Source organism: Petromyzon marinus, unplaced genomic scaffold, assembly GCF_048934315.1.
Source record: "Petromyzon marinus isolate PM22_M1 ecotype Great Lakes invasive population unplaced genomic scaffold, UKy_Petmar_22M1.pri1.0 PM_G_Scaffold_1, whole genome shotgun sequence".
Classification (NCBI taxonomy): domain Eukaryota; kingdom Metazoa; phylum Chordata; class Hyperoartia; order Petromyzontiformes; family Petromyzontidae; genus Petromyzon; species Petromyzon marinus.
Window position 1 is genome coordinate 6,507,894 of NW_027422650.1, and position 21,797 is coordinate 6,529,690.

Genomic DNA, 21,797 nt, shown 5'->3' on the forward strand with positions numbered 1-21,797 from the left:
AATACAACCAGCACAATGTCCCCCATGCAACACGGCTGACTTGGAAGTCACCTATACAAGACAACCAGCACAATGTCCCCCATGCAATATGGCTGACTTGGAAGTCACCTATACAACACAACCAGCACAATGTCCCTCAAGCAATATGGCTCACTTGGAAGTCACCTATACAACAAGGCAACCAGCACAATGTCCCCCATGCAATATGGCTGACTTGGAAGTCACCTATAGGACATGGCAACCAGCACAATGTCCCCCATGCAATATGTCTGGCTTGGAAGTCACCTATAGAACATGGCCACCAGCACAATGTCCCACAAGCAATATGGCTCACTTGGAAGTCACCTATACAATACAACCAGCACAATGTCCCCCATGCAATATGGCTGAATTGGAAGTCACCTATACAATACAACCAGCACAATGTCCCCCATGCAATATGGTTGACTTGGAAGTCACCTATACAACACAACCAGCACAATGTCCCCCATGCAATATGGCTCACTTGGAAGTCACCTATACAACACAACCAGCACAATGTCCCCCATGCAATATGGCTCACTTGGAAGTCACCTATACAACATGGCATCCAGCACAATGTCCCCCATGCAATATGGCTGACTTGGAAGTCACCTATACAACATGGCAACCAGCACAATGTCCCCCATGCAATATGGTTGACTTGGAAGTCACCTATACAACATGGCAACCAGCACAATGTCCCTAATGCAATATGGTTGACTTGGAAGTCACCTATACAAGAAACCAGCACAATGTCCCCCATGCAATGTGGCTGACTTGGAAGTCACCTATAGAACATGGCACCAGCACAATGTCCCCCATGCAATATGGCTGACTTGGAAGTCACCTATACAACATGGCAACCAGCACAATGTCCCCCAAGCAATATGGCTGACTTGGAAGTCACCTATACAACATGGCAACCAGCGCAATGTCTACCAAGCAATATGGCTGACTTGGAAGTCACCTATAGAACATGGCAACCAGCACAATGTCCCCCAAGCAATGTGGCTGACTTAAAAGTCACCTATACAAGACAACCAGCACAATTTCCCCCATGCAATATGGCTGACTTGGAAGTCACCTATAGGACATGGCAACTAGCACAATGTCCCCCATGCAATATGGCTGACTTGTAAGTCACCTATACAACATGGCAACCAGCACAATGTCCCCCATGCAATATGGCTGACTTGGAAGTCACCTATACAACATGGCAAAGAGCACAATGTCCCCCATGCAATATGGCTGACTTGGAAGTCACCTTTACAACATGGCCACCAGCACAATGTCCCCCATGCAATATGGCTGACTTGGAAGTCACCTATACAATACAACCAGCACAATGTCCCCCATGCAACACGGCTGACTTGGAAGTCACCTATACAAGACAACCAGCACAATGTCCCCCATGCAATATGGCTGACTTGGAAGTCACCTATACAACACAACCAGCACAATGTCCCCCAAGCAATATGGCTCACTTGGAAGTCACCTATACAACAAGGCAACCAGCACAATGTCCCCCATGCAATATGGCTGACTTGGAAGTCACCTATAGGACATGGCAACCAGCACAATGTCCCCCATGCAATATGTCTGGCTTGGAAGTCACCTATAGAACATGGCCACCAGCACAATGTCCCACAAGCAATATGGCTCACTTGGAAGTCACCTATACAATACAACCAGCACAATGTCCCCCATGCAATATGGCTGAATTGGAAGTCACCTATACAATACAACCAGCACAATGTCCCCCATGCAATATGGTTGACTTGGAAGTCACCTATACAACACAACCAGCACAATGTCCCCCATGCAATATGGCTCACTTGGAAGTCACCTATACAACATGGCATCCAGCACAATGTCCCCCATGCAATATGGCTGACTTGGAAGTCACCTATACAACATGGCAACCAGCACAATGTCCCCCATGCAATATGGTTGACTTGGAAGTCACCTATACAACATGGCAACCAGCACAATGTCCCTAATGCAATATGGTTGACTTGGAAGTCACCTATACAAGAAACCAGCACAATGTCCCCCATGCAATGTGGCTGACTTGGAAGTCACCTATAGAACATGGCCACCAGCACAATGTTCCCCATGCAATATGGCTGACTTGGAAGTCACCTATATAACATGGCAACCAGCACAATGTCACCCAAGCAATATGGCTCACTTGGAAGTCACCTATAGCACATGGCAACCAGCACAATGTCCCCCAAGCAATATGGCTGACTTGGAAGTCACCTATACAACATGGCAACCAGCACAATGTCCCCCATGCAATATGGCTGACTTGGAAGTCACCTATAGAACATGGCCACCAGCACAATGTCCCCCATGCAACACGGCTGACTTGGAAGTCACCTATACAAGACAACCAGCACAATGTCCCCCATGCAATATGGCTGACTTGGAAGTCACCTATACAACACAACCAGCACAATGTCCCCCAAGCAATATGGCTCACTTGGAAGTCACCTATACAACATGGCAAACAGCACAATGTCCCCCATGCAATATGGCTGACTTGGAAGTCACCTATACAACATGGCAACCAGCACAATGTCCCCCATGCAATATGGCTGACTTGGAAGTCACCTATACAAGACAACCAGCACAATGTCCCCCATGCAATATGGCTGACTTGGAAGTCACCTATAGGACATGGCAACCAGCACAATGTCCCCCAAGCAATATGGCTGACTTGGAAGTCACCTATACAAGACAACCAGCACAATGTCCCCCATGCAATATGGCTGACTTGGAAGTCACCTATAGGACATGGCCACCAGCACAATGTCCCCCATGCAATATGGCTGACTTGGAAGTCACCTATACAATACAACCAGCACAATGTCCCCCATGCAATATGGCTGACTTGGAAGTCACCTATACAATACAACCAGCACAATGTCCCCCATGCAATATGGCTGATTTGGAAGTCACCTATACAACACAACCAGCACAATGTCCCCCATGCAATATGGCTGACTTGGAAGTCACCTATACAAGACAACCAGCACAATGTCCCCCATGCAATATGGCTGACTTGGAAGTCACCTATAGAACATGGCACCAGCACAATGTCCCCCATGCAATATGGCTGACTTGGAAGTCACCTATACAACATGGCAACCAGCACAATGTCCCCCAAGCAATATGGCTGACTTGGAAGTCACCTATACAACATGGCAACCAGCGCAATGTCTACCAAGCAATATGGCTGACTTGGAAGTCACCTATAGAACATGGCAACCAGCACAATGTCCCCCAAGCAATGTGGCTGACTTAAAAGTCACCTATACAAGACAACCAGCACAATTTCCCCCATGCAATATGGCTGACTTGGAAGTCACCTATAGGACATGGCAACCAGCACAATGTCCCCCATGCAATATGGCTGACTTGTAAGTCACCTATACAACATGGCAACCAGCACAATGTCCCCCATGCAATATGGCTGACTTGGAAGTCACCTATACAACATGGCAAAGAGCACAATGTCCCCCATGCAATATGGCTGACTTGGAAGTCACCTTTACAACATGGCCACCAGCACAATGTCCCCCATGCAATATGGCTGACTTGGAAGTCACCTATACAATACAACCAGCACAATGTCCCCCATGCAACACGGCTGACTTGGAAGTCACCTATACAAGACAACCAGCACAATGTCCCCCATGCAATATGGCTGACTTGGAAGTCACCTATACAACACAACCAGCACAATGTCCCCCAAGCAATATGGCTCACTTGGAAGTCACCTATACAACAAGGCAACCAGCACAATGTCCCCCATGCAATATGGCTGACTTGGAAGTCACCTATAGGACATGGCAACCAGCACAATGTCCCCCATGCAATATGTCTGGCTTGGAAGTCACCTATAGAACATGGCCACCAGCACAATGTCCCCCAAGCAATATGGCTCACTTGGAAGTCACCTATACAATACAACCAGCACAATGTCCCCCATGCAATATGGCTGAATTGGAAGTCACCTATACAATACAACCAGCACAATGTCCCCCATGCAATATGGTTGACTTGGAAGTCACCTATACAACACAACCAGCACAATGTCCCCCATGCAATATGGCTCACTTGGAAGTCACCTATACAACACAACCAGCACAATGTCCCCCATGCAATATGGCTGACTTGGAAGTCACCTATACAACATGGCAACCAGCACAATGTCCCCCATGCAATATGGTTGACTTGGAAGTCACCTATACAACATGGCAACCAGCACAATGTCCCTAATGCAATATGGTTGACTTGGAAGTCACCTATACAAGAAACCAGCACAATGTCCCCCATGCAATGTGGCTGACTTGGAAGTCACCTATAGAACATGGCCACCAGCACAATGTTCCCCATGCAATATGGCTGACTTGGAAGTCACCTATATAACATGGCAACCAGCACAATGTCACCCAAGCAATATGGCTCACTTGGAAGTCACCTATAGCACATGGCAACCAGCACAATGTCCCCCAAGCAATATGGCTGACTTGGAAGTCACCTATACAACATGGCAACCAGCACAATGTCCCCCATGCAATATGGCTGACTTGGAAGTCACCTATAGAACATGGCCACCAGCACAATGTCCCCCATGCAACACGGCTGACTTGGAAGTCACCTATACAAGACAACCAGCACAATGTCCCCCATGCAATATGGCTGACTTGGAAGTCACCTATACAACACAACCAGCACAATGTCCCCCAAGCAATATGGCTCACTTGGAAGTCACCTATACAACATGGCAAACAGCACAATGTCCCCCATGCAATATGGCTGACTTGGAAGTCACCTATACAACATGGCAACCAGCACAATGTCCCCCATGCAATATGGCTGACTTGGAAGTCACCTATACAAGACAACCAGCACAATGTCCCCCATGCAATATGGCTGACTTGGAAGTCACCTATAGGACATGGCAACCAGCACAATGTCCCCCAAGCAATATGGCTGACTTGGAAGTCACCTATACAAGACAACCAGCACAATGTCCCAAATGCAATATGGCTGACTTGGAAGTCACCTATAGAACATGGCCACCAGCACAATGTCCCCCATGCAATATGGCTGACTTGGAAGTCACCTATACAACATGGCAACCAGCACAATGTCCCCCATGCAATATGGCTGACTTGGAAGTCACCTATACAATACAACCAGCACAATGTCCCCCAAGCAATATGGCTGACTTGGAAGTCACCTATACAAGACAACCAGCACAATGTCCCCCATGCAATATGGCTGACTTGGAAGTCACCTATACAATACAACCAGCACAATGTTCCCCATGCAATATGGCTGATTTGGAAGTCACCTATACAACACAACCAGCACAATGTCCCCCATGCAATATGGCTGACTTGGAAGTCACCTATACAACATGGCAACCAGCACAATGTCCCCCATGCAATCTGGCTGACTTGGAAGTCACCTATGCAATACAACCAGCACAATGTCCCCCATGCAATATGGCTGACTTGGAAGTCACCTATACAACACAACCAGCACAATGTCCCCCATGCAATATGGCTGACTTGGAAGTCACCTATACAACACAACCAGCACAATGTCCCCCATGCAATATGGCTGACTTGGAAGTCACCTATAGAACATGGCAACCAGCACAATGTCCCCCAAGCAATATGGCTGACTTGGAAGTCACCTATACAACATGGCAACCAGCACAATGTCCCCCATGCAATATGGCTGACTTGGAAGTCACCTATAGAACATGGCCACCAGCACAATGTCCCCCATGCAACACGGCTGACTTGGAAGTCACCGATACAAGACAACCAGCACAATGTCCCCCATGCAATATGGCTGACTTGGAAGTCACCTATACAACACAACCAGCACAATGTCCCCCAAGCAATATGTCTCACTTGGAAGTCACCTATACAACATTGCAACCAGCACAATGTCCCCCATGCAATATGGCTGACTTGGAAGTCACCTATACAACATGGCAACCAGCACAATGTCCCCCATGCAATATGGCTGACTTGGAAGTCACCTATACAAGACAACCAGCACAATGTCCCCCATGCAATATGGCTGACTTGGAAGTCACCTATAGGACATGGCAACCAGCACAATGTCCCCCAAGCAATATGGCTGACTTGGAAGTCACCTATATAAGACAACCAGCACAATGTCCCAAATGCAATATGGCTGACTTGGAAGTCACCTATAGAAAATGGCCACCAGCACAATGTCCCCCATGCAATATGGCTGACTTGGAAGTCACCTATACAACATGGCAACCAGCACAATGTCCCCCATGCAATATGGCTGACTTGGAAGTCACCTATACAATACAACCAGCACAATGTCCCCCAAGCAATATGGCTGACTTGGAAGTCACCTATACAAGACAACCAGCACAATGTCCCCCATGCAATATGGCTGACTTGGAAGTCACCTATACAATATAACCAGCACAATGTTCCCCATGCAATATGGCTGATTTGGAAGTCACCTATACAACACAACCAGCACAATGTCCCCCATGCAATATGGCTGACTTGGAAGTCACCTATACAACATGGCAACCAGCACAATGTCCCCCATGCAATATGGCTGACTTGGAAGTCACCTATGCAATACAACCAGCACAATGTCCCCCATGCAATATGGCTGACTTGGAAGTCACCTATACAACACAACCAGCACAATGTCCCCCATGCAATATGGCTGACTTGGAACTCACCTATACAACACAACCAGCACAATGTCCCCCATGCAATATGGCTGACTTGGAAGTAACCTATAGAACATGGCAACCAGCACAATGTCCCCCAAGCAATATGGCTGACTTGGAAGTCACCTATACAACATGGCCACCAGCACAATGTCCCCCAAGCAATATGGCTGACTTGGAAGTCACCTATACAACACAACCAGCACAATGTCCCCCATGCAATATGGCTGACTTGGAAGTCACCTATACAACATGGCAACCAGCACAATGTCCCCCATGCAATATGGCTGACTTGGAAGTCACCTATACAACATGGCAACCAGCACAATGTCCCCCATGCAATATGGCTGACTTGGAAGTCACCTATACAAAACAACCAGCACAATGTCCCCATGCAATATGGATGACTTGGAAGTCACCTATAGAACATGGCCACCAGCACAATGTCCCCCATGCAATATGGCTGACTTGGAAGTCACCTATACAACATGGCAACCAGCACAATGTCCCCCAAGCAATATGGCTCACTTGGAAGTCACCTATACAACATGGCAACCAGCACAATGTCCCCCATGCAATATGGCTGACTTGGAAGTCACCTATAGTACATGGCCACCAGCACAATGTCCCCCATGCAACACGGCTGACTTGAAAGTCACCTATACAAGACAACCAGCACAATGTCCCCCATGCAATATGGCTGACTTGGAAGTCACCTATACAACACAACCAGCACAATGTCCCCCAAGCAATATGGCTCACTTGGAAGTCACCTATACAACATGGCAACCAGCACAATGTCCCCCATGCAATATGGCTGACTTGGAAGTCACCTATACAACATGGCAACCAGCACAATGTCCCCCATGCAATATGGCTGACTTGGAAGTCACCTATACAATACAACCAGCACAATGTCCCCCAGGCAATATGGCTGACTTGGAAGTCACCTATACAACATGGCAACCAGCACAATGTCCCCCAAGCAATATGGCTGACTTGGAAGTCACCTATACAACATGGCAACCAGCACAATGTCCCCCATGCAATATGGCTGACTTGGAAGTCACCTATAGAACATGGCCACCAGCACAATGTCTCCCATGCAATATGGCTGACTTGGAAGTCACCTATACAACATGGCAACCAGAAAAATGTCCCCCATGCAATATGGCTGACTTGGAAGTCACCTATACAATACAACCAGCACAATGTCCCCCAAGCAATATGGCTGACTTGGAAGTCACCTATACAAGACAACCAGCACAATGTCCCCCATGCAATATGGCTGACTTGGAAGTCACCTATACAATACAACCAGCACAGTGTTCCCCATGCAATATGGCTGATTTGGAAGTAACCTATACAACACAACCAGCACAATGTCCCCCATGCAATATGGCTGACTTGGAAGTCACCTATACAACATGGCAACCAGCACAATGTCCCCCATGCAATATGGCTGACTTGGAAGTCACCTATGCAATACAACCAGCACAATGTCCCCCATGCAATATGGCTGACTTGGAAGTCACCTATACAACACAACCAGCACAATGTCCCCCATGCAATATGGCTGACTTGGAAGTCACCTATACAACACAACCAGCACAATGTCCCCCATGCAATATGGCTGACTTGGAAGTCACCTATAGAACATGGCAACCAGCACAATGTCGCCCAAGCAATATGGCTGACTTGGAAGTCACCAATACAACATGGCCACCAGCACAATGTCCCCCAAGCAATATGGCTGACTTGGAAGTCACCTATACAACACAACCAGCACAATGTCCCCCATGCAATATGGCTGACTTGGAAGTCACCTATACAACATGGCAACCAGCACAATGTCCCCCATGCAATATGGCTGACTTGGAAGTCACCTATACAACATGGCAACCAGCACAATGTCCCCCATGCAATATGGCTGACTTGGAAGTCACCTATACAAGACAACCAGCACAATGTCCCCATGCAATATGGCTGACTTGGAAGTCACCTATAGAACATGGCCACCAGCACAATGTCCCCCATGCGATATGGCTGACTTGGAAGTCACCTATACAACATGGCAACCAGCACAATGTCCCCCAAGCAATATGGCTCACTTGGAAGTCACCTATACAACATGGCAACCAGCACAATGTCCCCCATGCAATATGGCTGACTTGGAAGTCACCTATACAACACAACCAGCACAATGTCCCCCATGCAATATGGCTGACTTGGAACTCACCTATACAACACAACCAGCACAATGTCCCCCATGCAATATGGCTGACTTGGAAGTCACCTATAGAACATGGCAACCAGCACAATGTCCCCCAAGCAATATGGCTGACTTGGAAGTCACCTATACAACATGGCCACCAGCACAATGTCCCCCAAGCAATATGGCTGACTTGGAAGTCACCTATACAACACAACCAGCACAATGTCCCCCATGCAATATGGCTGACTTGGAAGTCACCTATACAACATGGCAACCAGCACAATGTCCCCCATGCAATATGGCTGACTTGGAAGTCACCTATACAACATGGCAACCAGCACAATGTCCCCCATGCAATATGGCTGACTTGGAAGTCACCTATACAAGACAACCAGCACAATGTCCCCATGCAATATGGCTAACTTGGAAGTCACCTATAGAACATGGCCACCAGCACAATGTCCCCCATGCAATATGGCTGACTTGGAAGTCACCTATACAATACAACCAGCACAATGTTCCCCATGCAATATGGCTGATTTGGAAGTCACCTATACAACACAACCAGCACAATGTCCCCCATGCAATATGGCTGACTTGGAAGTCACCTATACAACATGGCAACCAGCACAATGTCCCCCATGCAATATGGCCGACTTGGAAGTCACCTATGCAATACAACCAGCACAATGTCCCCCATGCAATATGGCTGACTTGGAAGTCACCTATACAACACAACCAGCACAATGTCCCCCATGCAATATGGCTGACTTGGAAGTCACCTATACAACACAACCAGCACAATGTCCCCCATGCAATATGGCTGACTTGGAAGTCACCTATAGAACATGGCAACCAGCACAATGTCCCCCAAGCAATATGGCTGACTTGGAAGTCACCTATACAACATGGCCACCAGCACAATGTCCCCCAAGCAATATGGCTGACTTGGAAGTCACCTATACAACACAACCAGCACAATGTCCCCCATGCAATATGGCTGACTTGGAAGTCACCTATACAACATGGCAACCAGCACAATGTCCCCCATGCAATATGGCTGACTTGGAAGTCACCTATAGTACATGGCCACCAGCACAATGTCCCCCATGCAATATGGCTGACTTGGAAGTCACCTATACAACATGGCAACCAGCACAATGTCCCCCAAGCAATATGGCTCACTTGGAAGTCACCTATACAACATGGCCACCAGCACAATGTCCCCCATGCAATATGGCTGACTTGGAAGTCACCTATAGTACATGGCCACCAGCACAATGTCCCCCATGCAACACGGCTGACTTGAAAGTCACCTATACAAGACAACCAGCACAATGTCCCCCATGCAATATGGCTGACTTGGAAGTCACCTATACAACACAACCAGCACAATGTCCCCCAAGCAATATGGCTCACTTGGAAGTCACCTATACAACATGGCAACCAGTACAATGTCCCCCATGCAATATGGCTGACTTGGAAGTCACCTATACAACATGGCAACCAGCACAATGTCCCCCATGCAATATGGCTGACTTGGAAGTCACCTATACAATACAACCAGCACAATGTCCCCCAGGCAATATGGCTGACTTGGAAGTCACCTATACAACATGGCAACCAGCACAATGTCCCCCAAGCAATATGGCTGACTTGGAAGTCACCTATACAACATGGCAACCAGCACAATGTCCCCCATGCAATATGGCTGACTTGGAAGTCACCTATACAACATGGCAACCAGCACAATGTCCCTCATGCAATATGGCTGACTTGGAAGTCACCTATACAATACAACCAGCACAATGTCCCCCAGGCAATATGGCTGACTTGGAAGTCACCTATACAACATGGCAACCAGCACAATGTCCCCCAAGCAATATGGCTGACTTGGAAGTCACCTATACAACATGGCAACCAGCACAATGTCCCCCATGCAATATGGCTGACTTGGAAGTCACCTATAGAACATGGCCACCAGCACAATGTCTCCCATGCAATATGGCTGACTTGGAAGTCACCTATACAATACAACCAGCACAATGTCCCCCAAGCAATATGGCTGACTTGGAAGTCACCTATACAAGACAACCAGCACAATGTCCCCCATGCAATATGGCTGACTTGGAAGTCACCTATACAATACAACCAGCACAATGTTCCCCATGCAATATGGCTGATTTGGAAGTAACCTATACAACACAACCAGCACAATGTCCCCCATGCAATATGGCTGACTTGGAAGTCACCTATACAACATGGCAACCAGCACAATGTCCCCCATGCAATATAGCTGACTTGGAAGTCACCTATGCAATACAACCAGCACAATGTCCCCCATGCAATATGGCTGACTTGGAAGTCACCTATACAACACAACCAGCACAATGTCCCCCATGCAATATGGCTGACTTGGAAGTCACCTATACAACACAACCAGCACAATGTCCCCCATGCAATATGGCTGACTTGGAAGTCACCTATAGAACATGGCAACCAGCACAATGTCGCCCAAGCAATATGGCTGACTTGGAAGTCACCTATACAACATGGCCACCAGCACAATGTCCCCCAAGCAATATGGCTGACTTGGAAGTCACCTATACAACACAACCAGCACAATGTCCCCCATGCAATATGGCTGACTTGGAAGTCACCTATACAACATGGCAACCAGCACAATGTCCCCCATGCAATATGGCTGACTTGGAAGTCACCTATACAACATGGCAACCAGCACAATGTCCCCCATGCAATATGGCTGACTTGGAAGTCACCTATACAAGACAACCAGCACAATGTCCCCATGCAATATGGCTGACTTGGAAGTCACCTATAGAACATGGCCACCAGCACAATGTCCCCCATGCAATATGGCTGACTTGGAAGTCACCTATACAACATGGCAACCAGCACAATGTCCCCCAAGCAATATGGCTCACTTGGAAGTCACCTATACAACATGGCAACCAGCACAATGTCCCCCATGCAATATGGCTGACTTGGAAGTCACCTATACAACACAACCAGCACAATGTCCCCCATGCAATATGGCTGACTTGGAACTCACCTATACAACACAACCAGCACAATGTCCCCCATGCAATATGGCTGACTTGGAAGTCACCTATAGAACATGGCAACCAGCACAATGTCCCCCAAGCAATATGGCTGACTTGGAAGTCACCTATACAACATGGCCACCAGCACAATGTCCCCCAAGCAATATGGCTGACTTGGAAGTCACCTATACAACACAACCAGCACAATGTCCCCCATGCAATATGGCTGACTTGGAAGTCACCTATACAACATGGCAACCAGCACAATGTCCCCCATGCAATATGGCTGACTTGGAAGTCACCTATACAACATGGCAACCAGCACAATGTCCCCCATGCAATATGGCTGACTTGGAAGTCACCTATACAAGACAACCAGCACAATGTCACCATGCAATATGGCTAACTTGGAAGTCACCTATAGAACATGGCCACCAGCACAATGTCCCCCATGCAATATGGCTGACTTGGAAGTCACCTATACAATACAACCATCACAATGTTCCCCATGCAATATGGCTGATTTGGAAGTCACCTATACAACACAACCAGCACAATGTCCCCCATGCAATATGGCTGACTTGGAAGTCACCTATACAACATGGCAACCAGCACAATGTCCCCCATGCAATATGGCCGACTTGGAAGTCACCTATGCAATACAACCAGCACAATGTCCCACATGCAATATGGCTGACTTGGAAGTCACCTATACAACACAACCAGCACAATGTCCCCCATGCAATATGGCTGACTTGGAAGTCACCTATACAACACAACCAGCACAATGTCCCCCATGCAATATGGCTGACTTGGAAGTCACCTATAGAACATGGCAACCAGCACAATGTCCCCCAAGCAATATGGCTGACTTGGAAGTCACCTATACAACATGGCCACCAGCACAATGTCCCCCAAGCAATATGGCTGACTTGGAAGTCACCTATACAACACAACCAGCACAATGTCCCCCATGCAATATGGCTGACTTGGAAGTCACCTATACAACATGGCAACCAGCACAATGTCCCCCATGCAATATGGCTGACTTGGAAGTCACCTATAGTACATGGCCACCAGCACAATGTCCCCCATGCAACACGGCTGACTTGAAAGTCACCTATACAAGACAACCAGCACAATGTCCCCCATGCAATATGGCTGACTTGGAAGTCACCTATACAACACAACCAGCACAATGTCCCCCAAGCAATATGGCTCACTTGGAAGTCACCTATACAACATGGCAACCAGCACAATGTCCCCCATGCAATATGGCTGACTTGGAAGTCACCTATACAACATGGCAACCAGCACAATGTCCCCCATGCAATATGGCTGACTTGGAAGTCACCTATACAATGCAACCAGCACAATGTCCCCCAGGCAATATGGCTGACTTGGAAGTCACCTATACAACATGGCAACCAGCACAATGTCCCCCAAGCAATATGGCTGACTTGGAAGTCACCTATACAACATGGCAACCAGCACAATGTCCCCCATGCAATATGGCTGACTTGGAAGTCACCTATAGAACATGGCCACCAGCACAATGTCTCCCATGCAATATGGCTGACTTGGAAGTCACCTATACAACATGGCAACCAGCACAATGTCCCCCATGCAATATGGCTGACTTGGAAGTCACCTATACAATACAACCAGCACAATGTCCCCCAAGCAATATGGCTGACTTGGAAGTCACCTATACAAGACAACCAGCACAATGTCCCCCATGCAATATGGCTGACTTGGAAGTCACCTATACAATACAACCAGCACAATGTTCCCCATGCAATATGGCTGATTTGGAAGTAACCTATACAACACAACCAGCACAATGTCCCCCATGCAATATGGCTGACTTGGAAGTCACCTATACAACATGGCAACCAGCACAATGTCCCCCATGCAATATGGCTGACTTGGAAGTCACCTATGCAATACAACCAGCACAATGTCCCCCATGCAATATGGCTGACTTGGAAGTCACCTATACAACACAACCAGCACAATGTCCCCCATGCAATATGGCTGACTTGGAAGTCACCTATACAACACAACCAGCACAATGTCCCCCATGCAATATGGCTGACTTGGAAGTCACCTATAGAACATGGCAACCAGCACAATGTCGCCCAAGCAATATGGCTGACTTGGAAGTCACCTATACAACATGGCCACCAGCACAATGTCCCCCAAGCAATATGGCTGACTTGGAAGTCACCTATACAACACAACCAGCACAATGTCCCCCATGCAATATGGCTGACTTGGAAGTCACCTATACAACATGGCAACCAGCACAATGTCCCCCATGCAATATGGCTGACTTGGAAGTCACCTATACAACATGGCAACCAGCACAATGTCCCCCATGCAATATGGCTGACTTGGAAGTCACCTATACAAGACAACCAGCACAATGTCCCCATGCAATATGGCTGACTTGGAAGTCACCTATAGAACATGGCCACCAGCACAATGTCCCCCATGCAATATGGCTGACTTGGAAGTCACCTATACAACATGGCAACCAGCACAATGTCCCCCAAGCAATATGGCTAACTTGGAAGTCACCTATACAACATGGCAACCAGCACAATGTCCCCCATGCAATATGGCTGACTTGGAAGTCACCTATACAACACAACCAGCACATTGTCCCCCATGCAATATGGCTGACTTGGAACTCACCTATACAACACAACCAGCACAATGTCCCCCATGCAATATGGCTGACTTGGAAGTCACCTATAGAACATGGCAACCAGCACAATGTCCCCCAAGCAATATGGCTGACTTGGAAGTCACCTATACAACATGGTCACCAGCACAATGTCCCCCAACCAATATGGCTGACTTGGAAGTCACCTATACAACACAACCAGCACAATGTCCCCCATGCAATATGGCTGACTTGGAAGTCACCTATACAACATGGCAACCAGCACAATGTCCCCCATGCAATATGGCTGACTTGGAAGTCACCTATACAACATGGCAACCAGCACAATGTCCCCCATGCAATATGGCTGACTTGGAAGTCACCTATACAAGACAACCAGCACAATGTCCCCATGCAATATGGCTAACTTGGAAGTCACCTATAGAACATGGCCACCAGCACAATGTCCCCCATGCAATATGGCTGACTTGGAAGTCACCTATACAATACAACCAGCACAATGTTCCCCATGCAATATGGCTGATTTGGAAGTCACCTATACAACACAACCAGCACAATGTCCCCCATGCAATATGGCTGACTTGGAAGTCACCTATACAACATGGCAACCAGCACAATGTCCCCCATGCAATATGGCCGACTTGGAAGTCACCTATGCAATACAACCAGCACAATATCCCCCATGCAATATGGCTGACTTGGAAGTCACCTATACAACACAACCAGCACAATGTCCCCCATGCAATATGGCTGACTTGGAAGTCACCTATACAACACAACCAGCACAATGTCCCCCATGCAATATGGCTGACTTGGAAGTCACCTATAGAACATGGCAACCAGCACAATGTCCCCCAAGCAATATGGCTGACTTGGAAGTCACCTATACAACATGGCCACCAGCACAATGTCCCCCAAGCAATATGGCTGACTTGGAAGTCACCTATACAACACAACCAGCACAATGTCCCCCATGCAATATGGCTGACTTGGAAGTCACCTATACAACATGGCAACCAGCACAATGTCCCCCATGCAATATGGCTGACTTGGAAGTCACCTATACAACATGGCAACCAGCACAATGTCCCCCATGCAATATGGCTGACTTGGAAGTCACCTATACAAGACAACCAGCACAATGTCCCCATGCAATATGGCTGACTTGGAAGTCACCTATAGAACATGGCCACCAGCACAATGTCCCCCATGCAATATGGCTGACTTGGAAGTCACCTATACAACATGGCAACCAGCACAATGTCCCCCAAGCAATATGGCTCACTTGGAAGTCACCTATACAACATGGCAACCAGCACAATGTCCACCCATGCAATATGGCTGACTTGGAAGTCACCTATACAACACAACCAGCACAATGTCCCCCATGCAATATGGCTGACTTGGAACTCACCTATACAACACAACCAGCACAATGTCCCCCATGCAATATGGCTGACTTGGAAGTCACCTATAGAACATGGCAACCAGCACAATGTCCCCCAAGCAATATGGCTGACTTGGAAGTCACCTATACAACATGGCCACCAGCACAATGTCCCCCAAGCAATATGGCTGACTTGGAAGTCACCTATACAACACAACCAGCACAATGTCCCCCATGCAATATGGCTGACTTGGAAGTCACCTATACAACATGGCAAACAGCACAATGTCCCCCATGCAATATGGCTGACTTGGAAGTCACCTATACAACATGGCAACCAGCACAATGTCCCCCATGCAATATGGCTGACTTGGAAGTCACCTATACAAGACAACCAGCACAATGTCCCCATGCAATATTGCTGACTTGGAAGTCACCTATAGAACATGGCCACCAGCACAATGTCCCCCATGCAATATGGCTGACTTGGAAGTCACCTATACAACATGGCAACCAGCACAATGTCCCCCAAGCAATATGGCTCACTTGGAAGTCACCTATACAACATGGCAACCAGCACAATGTCCCCCATGCAATATGGCTGACTTGGAAGTCACCTATAGTACATGGCCACCAGCACAATGTCCCCCATGCAACACGGCTGACTTGAAAGTCACCTATACAAGACAACCAGCACAATGTCCCCCATGCAATATGGCTGACTTGGAAGTCACCTATACAACACAACCAGCACAATGTCCCCCAAGCAATATGGCTCACTTGGAAGTCACCTATACAACATGGCAACCAGCACAATGTCCCCCATGCAATATGGCTGACTTGGAAGTCACCTATACAACATGGCAACCAGCACAATGTCCCCCATGCAATATGGCTGACTTGGAAGTCACCTATACAATACAACCAGCACAATGTCCCCCAGGCAATATGGCTGACTTGGAAGTCACCTATACAACATGGCAACCAGCACAATGTCCCCCAAGCAATATGGCTGACTTGGAAGTCACCTATACAACATGGCAACCAGCACAATGTCCCCCATGCAATATGGCTGACTTGGAAGTCACCTATAGAACATGGCCACCAGCACAATGTCCCCCATGCAATATGGCTGACTTGGAAGTCACCTATACAACATGGCAACCAGCACAATGTCCCCCATGCAATATGGCTGACTTGGAAGTCACCTATACAATACAACCAGCACAATGTCCCCCAAGCAATATGGCTGACTTGGAAGTCACCTATACAAGACAACCAGCACAATGTCCCCCATGCAATAAGGCTGACTTGGAAGTCACCTATACAATACAACCAGCACAATGTTCCCCATGCAATATGGCTGATTTGGAAGTCACCTATACAACACAACCAGCACAATGTCCCCCATGCAATATGGCTGACTTGGAAGTCACCTATACAACATGGCAACCAGCACAATGTCCCCCATGCAATATGGCTGACTTGGAAGTCACCTATGCAATACAACCAGCACAATGTCCCCCATGCAATATGGCTGACTTGGAAGTCACCTATACAACACAACCAGCACAATGTCCCCCATGCAATATGGCTGACTTAGAAGTCACCTATACAACACAACCAGCACAATGTCCCCCATGCAATATGGCTGACTTGGAAGTCACCTATAGAACATGGCAACCAGCACAATGTCCCCCAAGCAATATGGCTGACTTGGAAGTCACCTATACAACATGGCCACCAGCACAATGTCCCTCAAGCAATATGGCTGACTTGGAAGTCACCTATACAACACAACCAGCACAATGTCCCCCATGCAATATGGCTGACTTGGAAGTCACCTATAGAACATGGCAACCAGCACAATGTCCCCCAAGCAATATGGCTGACTTGGAAGTCACCTATACAACATGGCCACCAGCACAATGTCCCCCAAGCAATATGGCTGACTTGGAAGACACCTATACAACACAACCAGCACAATGTCCCCCATGCAATATGGCTGACTTGGAAGTCACCTATACAACATGGCAACCAGCACAATGTCCCCCATGCAATATGGCTGACTTGGAAGTCACCTATACAAGACAACCAGCACAAAGTCCCCATGCAATATGGCTGACTTGGAAGTCACCTATAGAACATGGCCACCAGCATAGTGTCCCCCATGCAATATGGCTGACTTGGAAGTCACCTATACAACATGGCAACCAGCACAATGTCCCCCAAGCAATATGGCTCACTTGGAAGTCACCTATACAACATGGCAACCAGCACAATGTCCCCCATGCAATATGGCTGACTTGGAAGTCACCTATACAACACAACCAGCACAATGTCCCCCATGCAATATGGCTGACTTGGAACTCACCTATACAACACAACCAGCACAATGTCCCCCATGCAATATGGCTGACTTGGAAGTCACCTATAGAACATGGCAACCAGCACAATGTCCCCCAAGCAATATGGCTGACTTGGAAGTCACCTATACAACATGGCCACCAGCACAATGTCCCCCAAGCAATATGGCTGACTTGGAAGTCACCTATACAACACAACCAGCACAATGTCCCCCATGCAATATGGCTGACTTGGAAGTCACCTATACAACATGGCAACCAGCACAATGTCCCCCATGCAATATGGCTGACTTGGAAGTCACCTATACAACATGGCAACCAGCACAATGTCCCCCATGCAATATGGCTGACTTGGAAGTCACCTATACAAGACAACCAGCACAATGTCCCCATGCAATATGGCTGACTTGGAAGTCACCTATAGAACATGGCCACCAGCACAATGTCCCCCATGCAATATGGCTGACTTGGAAGTCACCTATACAACATGGCAACCAGCACAATGTCCCCCAAGCAATATGGCTCACTTGGAAGTCACCTATACAACATGGCAACCAGCACAATGTCCCCCATGCAATATGGCTGACTTGGAAGTCACCTATACAAGACAACCAGCACAATGTCCCCATGCAATATGGCTGACTTGGAAGTCACCTATAGAACATGGCCACCAGCACAATGTCCCCCATGCAATATGGCTGACTTGGAAGTCACCTATACAACATGGCAAACCAGCACAATGTCCCCCAAGCAATATGGCTCACTTGGAAGTCACTTATACAACATGGCAACCAGCACAATGTCCCCCATGCAATATGGCTGACTTGGAAGTCACCTATACAACACAACCAGCACAATGTCCCCCATGCAATATGGCTGACTTGGAACTCACCTATACAACACAACCAGCACAATGTCCCCCATGCAATATGGCTGACTTGGAAGTCACCTATAGAACATGGCAACCAGCACAATGTCCCCCAAGCAATATGGCTGACTTGGAAGTCACCTATACAACATGGCCACCAGCACAATGTCCCCCAAGCAATATGGCTGACTTGGAATTCACCTATACAAGACAACCAGCACAATGTCCCCATGCAATATGGCTGACTTGGAAGTCACCTATACAACATGGCAACCAGCACAATGTCCCCCAAGCAATATGGCTCACTTGGAAGTCACCTATACAACATGGCAACCAGCACAATGTCCCCCATGCAATATGGCTGACTTGGAAGTCACCTATAGTACATGGCCACCAGCACAATGTCCCCCATGCAACACGGCTGACTTGAAAGTCACCTATACAAGACAACCAGCACAATGTCCCCCATGCAATATGGCTGACTTGGAAGTCACCTATACAACACAACCAGCACAATGTCCCCCAAGCAATATGGCTCACTTGGAAGTCACCTATACATGGCAACCAGCACAATGTCCCCCATGCAATATGGCTGACTTGGAAGTCACCTATACAACATGGCAACCAGCACAATGTCCCCCATGCAATATGGCTGACTTGGAAGTCACCTATACAACATGGCAACCAGCACAATGTCCCCCAGGCAATATGGCTGACTTGGAAGTCACCTATACAACATGGCAACCAGCACAATGTCCCCCAAGCAATATGGCTGACTTGGAAGTCACCTATGCAACATGGCAACCAGCACAATGTCCCCCATGCAATATGGCTGACTTGGAAGTCACCTATAGAACATGGCCACCAGCACAATGTCCCCCATGCAATATGGCTGACTTGGAAGTCACCTATACAACATGGCAACCAGCACAATGTCCCCCATGCAATATGGCTGACTTGGAAGTCACCTATACAACATGGCAACCAGCACAATGTCCCCCATGCAATATGGCTGACTTGGAAGTCACCTATGCAATACAACCAGCACAATGTCCCCCATGCAATATGGCTGACTTGGAACTCACCTATACAACACAACCAGCACAATGTCCCCCATGCAATATGGCTGACTTGGAAGTCACCTATAGAACATGGCAACCAGCACAATGTCCCCCAAGCAATATGGCTGACTTGGAAGTCACCTATACAACATGGCCACCAGCACAATGTCCCCCAAGCAATATGGCTGACTTGGAAGTCACCTATACAAGACAACCAGCACAATGTCCCCATGCAATATGGCTGACTTGGAAGTCACCTATACAACATGGCAACCAGCACAATGTCCCCCAAGCAATATGGCTCACTTGGAAGTCACCTATACAACATGGCAACCAGCACAATGTCCCCCATGCAATATGGCTGACTTGGAAGTCACCTATAGTACATGGCCACCAGCACAATGTCCCCCATGCAACACGGCTGACTTGAAAGTCACCTATACAAGACAACCAGCACAATGTCCCCCATGCAATATGGCTGACTTGGAAGTCACCTATACAACACAACCAGCACAATGTCCCCCAAGCAATATGGCTCACTTGGAAGTCACCTATACAACATGGCAACCAGCACAATGTCCCCCATGCAATATGGCTGACTTGGAAGTCACCTATACAACATGGCAACCAGCACAATGTCCCCCATGCAATATGGCTGACTTGGAAGTCACCTATACAATACAACCAGCACAATGTCCCCCAGGCAATATGGCTGACTTGGAAGTCACCTATACAACATGGCAACCAGCGCAATGTCCCCCAAGCAATATGGCTGACTTGGAAGTCACCTATGCAACATGGCAACCAGCACAATGTCCCCCATGCAATATGGCTGACTTGGAAGTCACCTATAGAACATGGCCACCAGCACAATGTCCCCCATGCAATATGGCTGACTTGGAAGTCACCTATACAACACAACCAGCACAATGTCCCCCATGCAATATGGCTGACTTGGAACTCACCTATACAACACAACCAGCACAATGTCCCCCATGCAATATGGCTGACTTGGAAGTCACCTATAGAACATGGCAACCAGCACAATGTCCCCCAAGCAATATGGCTGACTTGGAAGTCACCTATACAACATGGCCACCAGCACAATGTCCCCCAAGCAATATGGCTGACTTGGAAGTCACCTATACAACACAACCAGCACAATGTCCCCCATGCAATATGGCTGACTTGGAAGTCACCTATACAACATGGCAAACAGCACAATGTCCCCCATGCAATATGGCTGACTTGGAAGTCACCTATACAAGACAACCAGCACAAAGTCCCCATGCAATATGGCTGACTTGGAAGTCACCTATAGAACATGGCCACCAGCACAGTGTCCCCCATGCAATATGGCTGACT